Here is a 12,731-nt window from a genome sequence, read left to right on the forward strand (position 1 = left end):
CACCCCCACCCCCTTTCTACCCATCTAGGTCATCACACAGCACTGAGCTGAACTTTAACACATATATTTTAAAATATTTTTAAACTGAAGTATAGTTGATTTGCAATGTGTTAATTTCTGATATCCAGCAAAGTGACTCCGTTATACACATATATGCATTCTTTTTTGTATTCTTTTACTTTATGGTTTATCCCAGGATATTGAATATAGTAAGCTTCCATCATGGCTCAGATAGTAGAGAATCTGCCCATAATATAGAAGACACAGGTCTGATCCCTGGGTGAGGAAGATCCCCTGGAGTCCAAGGAAATGGCTAACCACTCCAATATTCCTGCCTGAAGAATTTCATGGACAGAGGAGCCTGGCAGGCTACAGTCAATGGGGTCACAAAGAGTCAGACATGACTGAAGCGACTGAGCAGGCACAAACTGCACCCCAAAATAGAAAGTGTGTGCATGCTCAGTCACTTCAATCATGTCCGACCTCATGGACTGTGGACCACCAGGCTCTTCTGTCCATGGGATTCTCCAGGCAAGAATACTGGAGTGTGTGCAATGCCTTCCTCCAGATGATCTTCTTGACCCATGGATCCAAACGGCGTCTCATGCATTGGCAGGCAGGTTCTTGACCACTAACGCCACCTGGGAAGCCCTCCAAAATAGAATTAGTATTAGTGAAGTTGCTCAGTTGTGTCCGACTCTTTGCGACCCCATGGACTGTAGCCTACTAGACTCCTCTGTCCATGGGATTTTCCAGGCAATAGTACTGGAGTAAATTGCCATTTCCTTTTCCAGGGGATCTTCCTGACCCAGGGATCAAATCGAGGTCTCCCACATTGTAGACAGACACTTTACTGTCTGAGCCACCAGGGAATACTTCAGTATAAATCTAACAAAATATGTGTAGGATTTGTATGGTAAAAACTGGAAAACACTGAGAAAACAAACAATGGCCTATATATATTGAAAGACACATAGCCTTGGGATAAACCATAATGGAAAAGAATATAGAAAAGAATGTGTACAATTTCCTTGGTGGCTCAGAGACAAAGAATCTGCCTGCCAAGGTAAGAGACATGAGTTTGATCCCTGGTTAGGGAAAATCCCACATACTGCAGAGCAACTAAGGCCGTGTGCCACAACCATTGAGCTGGTGCTCTAGAGCCTGGGAATCGCAACTACTGAGCCCTCAGGCTGCAACTGCTGAAGCTCGCATGCCCTAGAGCCTGTGCTCTGCAACAAGAGAAGGCCCCTCAGTGAGAACTCATGCACTGCAACTAGAGAGCATCCCCAGGCCCACTCACCACAACTTGAGAGGAACTCACGCAGCAAGGAAGACCCAGCACAGCCATAAATAAATAAATATTTTGAAAAAGAATCTGTATATGTATAAAGTTGAGTCACTTTGCTGTAGAGCAGATATTAACATAACACTGTAAATCAATTATACTTCAATAAATTTTTTTTTGCTTTTTATTTTATATTGTGGTATAGGCGATTAAAAATGTTGTGATAGTTTCAGGTGAATAGCAGAGGGACTCAGCCATATACATACATGTATCCATTCTCCTCCAAACTCCCCTGCCATCCAGGCTGCCACAAACATTGAGCAGAGTTCCATGTGCTATACCTACAGTAGGTCCTAGTTATTATTCATTTTAAATAAAACAGTGTGTACATGATCATCCCAAACTCCCTAACTATCCTTTCCCCCCCATTCCCATCCCCACAACCATAAATTCATTCTATAAGTCTGTGAGTCTCTTTCTGCAAAAAAAAAAAAAAAATTTTTAAGACAGACAAGCATGTTCATTGTTAAAATGTCAGTTTTCCCCCATATTAATCTATAGATCTGACATAATCCTAATCAAAATCTCAGCAGAATTTTTTGTAGATATCAATAAACTGATTCTAAAACTGATATGAGAGGCAAAGGAATTAGATTAGTCAATACAACTTTGCAAAAGAGGAACCAATTTGAAGAGTCATGCCATATGATTTTGAGAATTACTATAAATCTCCAGTAATCAAGACAGTGTGGTATTGACAAAAGGAAAGACCTGTAGATCAGTGAAACAGAATAGAGAGCCTAGAAGTTGACCCACATATGTATGTGTGGGTCATAGATTGTTGACAAAGATGCCAAATAGTCTTTTCAACAAAATAGTGCTAGAACAACTGGTCATCCATAAGCCAAAAACAAAAAACAAAAAAACCCAACAACAACCTTCAACTCATATCCTGTATTGTATATAACAATTACCTAAAATGAATTATAGATGTACCATAGACCTAACTGTAAAACCTAAAAATATATAAAACTTCTAGAAGATAAATTTGGAAAATCCTTGTAACCTTGGGTTAAACAAAGATTTCTTTGCTTAACCTTGGTTTTAACCTTGGGTTAAGCAAAAGATATGTTACCTGAAACATGATCCATAAAAAACAAACTAATGAACTTGACTTCATCAAAATTTAAAACTTGTGCTCTGTAAAAGACGCTTCAGAGTGTGAGAAGACAAGCCACAGACTGGGAGAAAATATTTGCAAATCATATATCCAACAAAAGACTTTATCTATGATGTATAAGAGTTTACAATACTCAATAATAAGAGAACAAAACACAGTTTTTTAAAAAAAGACTGGTAAAGAGTTTATTTAGATACAACTGACAAGAAAATTTGCAAAACCCAGTTTTTTACATGGGCAAAAGATTTGAACCAACACTTTACCAAAGAGAATATATGGAGAGAAAGTATCACATGAAAAGATGCTTCTCACTACTACTCATTAGAGAAATATAAATGAAAACTGCAATGAAATACAATTTTACATCCACCAGATTGTAAATATGTTTTTACAACTCCAAGTGGTGTGAAAGATGTAGAAAAATGAAACTTCTCATGGCCTATTGATAGGAATATAAATCTGAATGGTTTCTTTAGCAGGCAATTTGGCATTTATCTCGTTGGGTTGAAGACTCACATACCCCCATGACCCAGTAATTCCACTCCTAGATTGAGAAAATCTTGAACATGTGCACAAAGAAAATAATGTGTATAAGAATGTTAGGTACAACATTTCATAGTAACAGCAGAAAATGTAGAAAAACGTCCATCACAGGTGAACAGGCAAACTGTGGTTTATTGCTACAATGTCAAACAATATAGCAGGGGTTATCAGACTATGCAGCCCATGAGTCAAACCCAGCCCAACACTCTTTGTGTAAATAAACCTTTATTGAAACCCAGCCACCTACAGTCCTTGATGTACTGTCTATGGATGCTTTCCTGCTACAATGACATCATTGAATAGTTGCAACAGAAACTACATAGCCCACAAAGCCTAAAATATTGACTGTCTGTTTTCTACAAGAAAGCAACACCAATAAATTAATCAGAGGTGTGTATCAGGGTTCAACCCAGAGAAATAAACCATCACTCAGGGTTCAACCAGAGGGAAAAACCAGTGGGAGATATATGGTAAGAGGTTTATTGCAAGAAATTGGCTTACTTGATTGCAGACTTGGCTAGTTTAAGTCCAAAATCCACAGGGTAGGCCATCAGGAAGGGCAATCTGGAACTGTCAAGCAGGAGGTGAAGCTGCTGTCCACAGGATAATTTTTTTCTTCTTCAGAGAAGCCTCAGCTCTGCTCGTGATACCTTTCAACTGATTGAATCTTGTTCATCCAAATTATGTAGGATGATCTCCCTTACCTGATCAACTGATCAAGGGCTTTAATCCCATCTACAGAATACATTCACAATAATACCTAGATTAGTGTTTCATTGAATGACTGGACACTATAGTCAAGTTGACAAATAAAACTGACCATCACATGTATTAATAAAGGAAGATCTTGTAAATATAATACTGAACAACAACAAGTTACAAAATGATATGTGTGGTATGGTAACTTATATAAAACTTAAAATAATCATAGGAATTTAATGCCATTGATGGATACATGGATATATAAAACTATGTGGAACACTGATAAACAGCTACTATAGGATACTGTTTGACACTGGGGAGGTACACTGTATCTGTAAATTTTTTTTTTTTAATGGCGAGAGACTCCAAAGCAAGGGAGGCATGTAGGAATCTTATTAAGCTTGACCCTTTATTACAGTTTTTAAAATATATCATTGTTAACACTTGTTTGTATGTTTGCAATTCTACACAATCATTAGCTTTTAAAAAATCATAATGATTGGGCTTCCCTGGTGGCTCAGTGGTAAAGAATCCACCTACCACTGCAGGAGACACAGGTTAGATCTCTGATCTGGGAAGATCCCACATGCCACAGAGCATAAGGCCAAGCACCACAACTATTGAGACTGTGCTCTAGAGCCTAGGAGTCGCAACTACTAAACCCCTGTGCCGAAACTACTGAAGCCTGAACACCCTAGAGACCATGCTCTGCGACAAGAGAAGCCACTGCAGTGAGAAGCCCAAGCATCACAACCTGAGAGTGGCTTCTGCTCTCCACAGCTAGAGACAGGCCACACAGCAGCGAAGACCCAACACAGCTGAGAAATAAATAAATACACTTTTTAAAAAACTGTAATGATTGCCCTCCTTTGGACAGACCTAAAAAGCATGTTCACACTGGGCAGTCAACTTTGAAACAGAACCGCCCTGGAAAGGACCAGAAAGTAGAAGCTTCTTTTTTTTCCCCCTAAATTCCAAACACCTCTTCGGAGGCCACATCAGACTTTTTTTCAGGGATCTGTATTTCAGGGACTGAGCCTCATATCCTGGAAGCCGAGCGTAGAAAATCAGTGTTCACTGTGCTGCAGCCTGTGCGCGGAGGAGAGCAGGGAGCAAGCTGTGAGTTATTCTTACTGGAGCCCTGACCTTGGCTGACCTCCACGGTGTCAAGCTCTGTAGCCAAACGGAACTCCTGACTTAAGGAGCTAGAGATAAAGAGGCAGGTGGCCAGTCACATGGCACGTGGTTGCTGATGGAATGAGACTTGTCAGACCTCCCAGGGGGCTCTCACCAGGGTCCTCATGTATGTTCACACACTAAGAAACAGCACTGAGCATGCTTCCTGAAGAAAGTCAGATGACTTCTGACTTAAAAGGTGGTTAAGCCTGAGTCCAGAGATGGCAACTTTCAGTATGCCTGCAGAAATCAATCAACTGACATTTCCTACAGCGAAGCAACATAGCTCTTTTTGCAAAAAATTAACTTTTTTATGATTTGGAAAAGTACATGTTCTTTGTAAAAATTTAGAATATCTGAAAAGCTAGAGAGAAGAAAACAAAAATTCCCCTATGCAGAGTTATTAGTGGTCATCATCTATTCTTTGTCATATATATTTTTTTCTATAGTTAATTCATCTTTTTAGCAATGATTATTGAGTACCTACTATGTGCCAGGCTTTATTCTGGGTGCTACAGATATATGAATAAACAAAAACAGAACATCAAGTTTCCTGCCTTATAGAGCTCACGACAAGGAAGGTAAACCAATTATGGAAAGGTAAACACATAAATATGCAAGATAAATTTAGATCATATGTGCCCTAGTGGAAAAAACAATACCTAAAAATAATGGAGACTTACAATGTGTTGTTCTAAGCCCTTCACCTCATATAATAGTAATACATTGAGTAAAACTGGCATACGTGGGGTGTGTGTGCGTGCGCATGTGTATGTGTTTTAGATTGAAGGTCATCACCGTAAATCTTTTTGTATGGTGGTCAGGGAAGACCTCTTGCAGGAAATGACACAAGAGTCATTTGTGACTCAGGGAAGAAGACAACTAGAGAAGATCCAGCTTAAGGGCTTTCGTGGCAGAAGGAACAGTAAGTTTAAGTTCCCTGAGTACAAAACAGTTTTAGCATGTTCATGAAACAGAAGGAAAAAGACAAGCATAGCTGAAACTCTGGGGAGCAGAGTGGTCTGCAATGACACCAAAGATGTATGTTTTGTGATCAGGCCACGTAGGATCTTGAAGGCCACAGTAAAGAGTTTAACTTTTATTCTAAGACATTATAAAGCCTTTAGATTTTAAGCAGCAGAGTGACAAGATCTGATTTCCACTGGTTTAGAGATCATGCTGCACAGTGTTTGGCAAATGAATTTTGAGGATGCAAACCAGAATCCGGAAGACATGTTGAAAGTTCCCTGAGGTCATCCAAGTGAAAGGCGATGGACCATTGGGCCAGGCTAACAGCAGACTAGATGAACAGAAGTGGGGAGAGTTAGGATTCTATTGAAGTGACACTGTTTTTGTAGTTTTATGTAGGCCCTGTTAATTTTCCTTCATTTTGTAAAATAAAAAGGATTTAGAAAATTCTTCTAAAACAGAATTTTAAAATATATCAGCCACACTTCAGGAGACCCAAATTGGAAAACAAGCAGGGAATCCTAAGAATGATAGATCCTAAGAAGATGGAAGGCTAACCCTGGACAGTGATTTGGAGGCTCCAGGGAACTCTTAAGTAGAGCAGATCCAGGCAATGGTTTTTCCAGCTGTTTCATTTTCTCCTCATCCCACCTCTGTCTTCACACTCTCACTTAAGTATAATTAAAGGCCTGAACTTTTGCCACAGCTGCGACTCATGGAAAAATTGACACCACTCACTGATACAGTGCCTGTGCCTGACTTACCAACATCCTACAGTTGGAATTTGAAGCTTGGGGGCCCTCTTTGCTAAAACCCTGCCCACAGTGCAAAGTTGAAGGCAGTCGCAAATGGGGTTTTACCAAAGGCTGTGGAGCCCATATTACTGATTGTTACACAAAGTCACTCTCTAATACTTCTTCTTCCCCCGAGAGCCTGCCCTTTACTATAAAGAGTGACAATGCCAGATATTTTCCCTAGCCTCCTTGAGCCGGGCTTCCCTGGTTGCTCAGCTGGTAAAGAATCTGCCTGCAATGCAGGGGACCCCGATTTGATTCCTGGGTCAGGAAGATCCCCTGGAGAAGGGATAGGCTTCCCACTCCAATATTCTTGGGCTTCTCTGATAGCTCAGATGGTAAAGAATCCCCTGGAGAAGGGATAGGCTATCCACTCCAGTATTCTTGGGCTTCCCTGGTAGCTCAGATGGTAAAGAATCCCCTGGAGAAGAGATAGGCTACCCACTCCAGTATTCTTGGGCTTCCCTGGTCTCAGATGGTAAATAATCCACCTGTAATGCAGGAGACCTGGGTTCGATCCCTGGGTTGGGAAGATCCCCTGGAGGAGGGCATGGCAACCCACTCCAGTATTCTTGCCTGAAGAATCAAATTGACAGAGGAGCCTGGTGGGCTACAATCCAAGGGGTTGCAAAGAGTTGGACACGACTGAGCAACTAAACGACAGCACATCCCTTGCAGCCAGACCTCAAATCTCAGAGTATTGTCTTGGTTCTCAGATTTGCTCCCTGATGCCCCCTGGAAGGGCTGCCTCTGTTTCCTAACTAGAGTTTCCTACAGTCTAGATTTTGCTGATTGAATTCTTAGGATGTCATTTAAGGTGGCCTTCTGTTCTCTGTATTTGCTGTAAAACGATAGTTGTAAACCTCAACACATATAAACCTTGCAACAACCCAGTGAGGCAGGGCTATTAAATGTCCCCATTTTACAGAGGAATAATCAGCTAAGGCTTAGAAAGTTTCTGTACTAGAGGTCACGTGGCCAGAATTTGCATCTAAGCAGATGCTTCTAACCTCTGTGCTGCACACAAGGAAATATATCAACAAGACGTTCATGCAGCCCACTTGGCTTGAACATTCTCCAGGAGCAGATGATTGGCTGGCTTGCAAGCCTAGAAATCAATTAAGTCAATTAGCAGCAGCTAGTGAGCATCTATAGCGTGTGCTGGGCTAAGCTGTGGGATGCAAAGAGTGACAAGATGATTTTGAAGATGATGACAGCTGCCCTACCGAGCACTTCCTGTGTACCACACCCTGGGCTCAGTGCTATGAATACAGCAGTGATCATCACAGTCAAAACGAGTTTCACTATGTATAAGTCTTATGAGAGAAGAACCACAGTGTGGTAAGTGCTATGATGGGGATTGTTGAGAGCTGTGTAAGTTCTATCCAATGGTCACTAGCCCCATGGGGCTATTTCATTTTAAATTAATTACAATTAAATAACACAAAATTCAGTCTGTCAGTCTCTGTAGCCGCTTTTAAAATGCTCAATAACCATTTATGGCTAGCGACTACTTATTGGATAGCACAGATTACAGAATGGAATCATTGCGCTAAGTTCTATGGGACAGTGCTGATTTAGATAATTGGGAAAGCACAGAGAAGAAACACCACCTTATCTGGACTTGGAGGTGAGGTGAGGGTTGAGGGAAAGGGTCCCAAACAAATGATATTATATTTAAGCTGAGACTTGAAGAATGAGTAATTTTAGTCCTTACTGTACTCCTATCCGGAGAAGGCAATGGCAGCCCACTCCAGTACTCTTGCCTGGGAAATCCCATGGACGGAGGAGCCTGGTAGACTGCCGTCTATGGGGTCACACAGAGTCGGACACGACTGACATGACTTAGCAGCAGCGGCACTCCTATCAGATGTCTTTGTTGTTGTTGTTTAGTCACTAAGTCATGTCTGACTCTCTGCAACCCCATGTACTATAGCCCACTAGGCTCCTCTTGTTCAGGCAAGAATACTGGAGTGGGTGTCCATTTCCTTCTCCAGAGATCTTCCCAACCCAGGGATCGAACCCACAACTCCCACATCTCCTGTACTGCAGGCGGATTCTTTACTGCTGAGCCATCAGGCATGTCTTATATACCTGTTTAATGAATGAGGAAATGGACTTTGAAAATTTACAAAATTTGCCCAAAATCTCAAGAGAAAATGTGAGCAGGAACATTTGATCCTAGGTCTAACCAAAAAAAAAAAAAAAAGAAAGTGAAGTTGCTCAGTTATGTCTGGCTTTGCGACTCCATGGACTGTAGCCTACCAGATTCCTCCATCCATGGAATTTTCCAGGCAAAAGTACTGGAGTGGGTTGCCATCTCCTTCTCCAAGGGGTTTTCCCAACCCAGTGGTCAAACGTGGGTCTCCCTCATTGCAGGCAGACACTTTGCCATCTAAGCCACCAGGGAAGCCCAGATTTATCCATCTGCTCAAAACACTAATGCTTGAAATGCTAATTCTAGAAGTAAAGGAACCCTGGGCAAAAGAGACCTCTTTTAGAAGAAAGGGGTGACATCTTCACAAATATTGATTGAACACTTTGTGCTGTATTTCAAAGCGCTCTGTAGGACTGATGTCATGTAAGCAGTTTACAAAAACTGGGGCCTCTCACTACATGGAGTTTGTCATCTTATTGTGGAATGAGTGCAGAAAAGTGAGTGTACTCTAAGTGCCATGGGAATCCCAAGGGGTAGTGGTGGCTTCCTGTGAAGACTGTTTGGAAAGAGAAAGAGTTAAACGGGTCTTGAAAGACACATGGGATGTGACTAGTTGGAGCATTCCAGGGTGGAGGAAAGGCTTGTGGGAAAGCATAGGGTAAGGCGTACAATGCCAGTGCCAAGATGACAGGTAATATCTCCACCAGGTAAGAGATTTATTAAGATGAGATGACTCGGTCCTTTCTGCAGACATGGAACTTCATTGAAAATTCTTCTTGAACAACATTTATGGGTATGTCTATGAACCGATTAATTCGGGGCAGGCCCAAGACTTCACTAATTTCTGCCTGATCTCTGAGAGCATCAGAGATATCACAGCAGAGTTTGTCTCTTTCCATTAGGAAAGTCTTTGAGAACATGCAAGAGAGGTTTGGAGGGTGATGCTTCTTTGTTTTCAGAAAAATTGTGGTGCTTCCCCTGTCTCTCACCCCCATCTTTAAACCCTCAAATGGATACCAGCTCCAGAGAGGGAAAGATATTTAATCATAGGGTGCAAAATAAATTTGGGGAATTTTATATTTATTTATGTGTTTATTTATTTCTCTGGCTGTTCCAGGTCTTAGTTGCGGCATGTGGGATCTATTAATAATTCCCCAGTTCAGTTCAGTTCAGTTGCTCAGTCGTGTCCAACTCTTTGTGACCCCATGAATCACAGCACACCAGGCCTCCCTGAATAATTCCCCAACCAGGGATCAAACCTGGACCCTCTGTATTGTGATCATGGGATCTTAGCCCCTGGACCGCCAGGGAAGTCCCAGGGAATTTTAAATCAATATATTACTATGCATGCCACTTTATGGGAAAAACAATCCAATTAACAAAAAAATATGAATTGACTTGTGAATGGTACAGATATGATACATCAGTGCCATACAAACATTTTATATAGTAGCGTTCACTGTTCACAAACTATTGTTCCATTTTTTGGTCTTAAATTATGTCATGTACCTTTTTTTTTGCACATCAATATAGTCCAAATAGGGCTTCCCTATTTGGGAAGCTCAGGCAGTAAAGAATCTGCCTGCAAAGGGGGAGACCCGGGTTCCATCCCTGGGTTGGGAAGATCCCCTGGAGGAGGGCATGACAACCCATTCCAGAATTCTTGCCTGGAGAAGCCCCATGGACAGAGGAGCCTGGCGGGCTACAGTCCATGGGATTGCGAAGAGTCAGACATGACTGAGAAACTAAGCATAGTACAGCAAAGTCCAAATAATATTTCCTTTGGTGATAAGACGTCCATAACATAATCAGTCTTCCACTGTTGACTGTTGAACTTATTTCCTGCCACTATTAATATCAATGCACTGAATAGTTTTGTGCAATCATTATTTAAGCTATATAATGTTTTAGAATATATTCCCCAAAGTGGGACGTCTGGGACATAGGTAATAATAATTGCATATTTCTTGTTAGCTGCTTTCTAAAAAGACTCTGCCAATGTTCATTTGGTGTATTTATTCCCTCAAAGTGTCATCAACATTAGGTTTTGAATTATTCCTTTACTTTCAATAATTTAAGGGATTTGGAGTCATGGAAAATCTTGTTAGGGACTTGACTTATCCTTTCTGCCTCAACTGCTTCATTGTGGAATGGGAATAATAAGACTACTTCTCTGGGTTGGGATTGAATGAGATAGTTCAGTGAAGCAGCTGGCACAGCACACAGGTGGCCAGTGTCTACTCCATGTGCCTTAGGGAATTGGAGGTAGGTACCTTCGAGCTAAGAGTCGGACACGACTAAGCGACTTCACTTTCACCTTTTACTTTCATGCATTGGAGAAGGAAATGGCAGCCCACTCCAGTGTTCTTGCCTGGAGAATCCCAGGGACGGGGGAGCCTGCTGGGCTGCCCTCTATGGGGTCGCACAGAGTCAGACATGACTGAAGCGACTTAGCAGCAGCAGCAGCAGTAGAGCTCCCACTCTGCGTTTTCCTTTAATTACTGCTGAGGTTATGCATTTTTGGGGGGTAATTATATATCATGGGAATACCCCTAGAATATTTAAGACCCCCAGTCCCCTCCTGTGCTTGTGCTAAATTACTTCAGTCGTGTCTCTTTGCGACTTTTTGTGACCCTATGGACTATAGCCTGTGAGGCTCCTCTGTCCATGGGATTCTTCAGGCAAGAATACTGGAGTGGGTTCCCATTTCCTTCCTACTCTTCACCATCTCCTCTGTCTCACAGGATGCTTCAGTCTTGAACTAGAGTCCTTTCTATCATCCTTTCTTTCTTTGCCACCTGGTTCAAGGTGATGTTTGCTACCACCATGGCATCTTAGACTTGAGGTCCAGTGTTAACAGGATATAGCCTAGCATCCTCCTTACAAACCCAGAGTCCCAGACTTACAGACTCTCTGAGTTTAAAATAAGCCACAATGGTTATTATCCAACTTTCCCTCGGGCGCTCGACAGTTTCCAATCAGTGGAAATGGTCTTTTTAAAATTTATTAAATGATGCCAACTGGATAAATGGGCTTCCCTGGTGGCTCAGTGGTATAGAATCTGCCTGCAATGGAGGAGACCTGGGTTCAATCCCTGGGTCAGGAAGATCCCTTGGAGGAGAGCATGGCAACAAATTCCAATATTCTTGCCTGGAAAATTCCATGGACAGAAGAGCCTGGCAGGCTACAGTCCATAGGGTCATAAAGAGTTGGATGCGACTGAGGCATCTGAAAAGTAGCAGCTTTGGATAAACACTATGATGAATTCAAGGTGAGGCTAGAATGTGGTCTCTCTATTCTTGGCCCCCCAGGCAACACAGCATTCTCATCCACTATAGTCAATTCTCAAATAAATTATATTATCACCTAGCCAATTTGTGAAACATCTTTGAGAAACATTTTAAGTTCTGAATGTCATAATTAATAGGCAGCAGTCTTCTGTTAATAGAACTCAGTAATTTAATTGATTTTTCCCATATAGTTTATATAGTTATGAAACATCTAAAGTCTACTTCCTTCTAGTTAATAGATGGTGTCTAAAACTAATAAATCAAGAAATAGAGATGAGTATATTATAAAAATGGAAACTATTACAAAAATAAGAAACACAAAAATTGGGAGGCAAAAAGGAGGAGAGGATGTGGGAGTTAGATTAAGAAAAGCAGAACTGTATTATTTAATGTTAAAATGAGAGTCAGATGAAGAACAAAAAACCAGAAACTTAAAAATGGTATTCTCTAGAACTCGAGGTTGGATGGTGAGTAGGAAGAAAAATCTTAGTTTTAACTTTAAACTCTTATATGGTTTGAAATTTTTTGACATATGTATGTTGCTTTTTCCTTTTTAAAAACTGCTTTATTGAGATTAATTTACATACCATTCCATTCACCCACTTAAAGTGTACAATTCGGTGTTTTCCAG

The 12,731-nt window shown here is 41.2% G+C and overlaps 1 protein-coding gene across 1 annotated transcript in view; it reads left to right on the forward strand.

Annotated features, from left to right (window-relative positions):
* The first annotated feature begins 7,933 nt into the window (after positions 1–7,933).
* PIP5K1B (phosphatidylinositol-4-phosphate 5-kinase type 1 beta) overlaps positions 7,934–12,731 on the forward strand; it is a 357,429-nt gene continuing 352,631 nt past the window's right edge. The window contains exon 1 of the mRNA XM_061132834.1: positions 7,934–7,993. The gene's annotated coding sequence lies outside the window, so the exon portion shown is untranslated. The remainder of the gene's footprint in view (positions 7,994–12,731) is intronic.

Source organism: Dama dama, chromosome 29 (genome assembly GCF_033118175.1).
Source record: "Dama dama isolate Ldn47 chromosome 29, ASM3311817v1, whole genome shotgun sequence".
Lineage (NCBI taxonomy): Eukaryota > Metazoa > Chordata > Mammalia > Artiodactyla > Cervidae > Dama > Dama dama.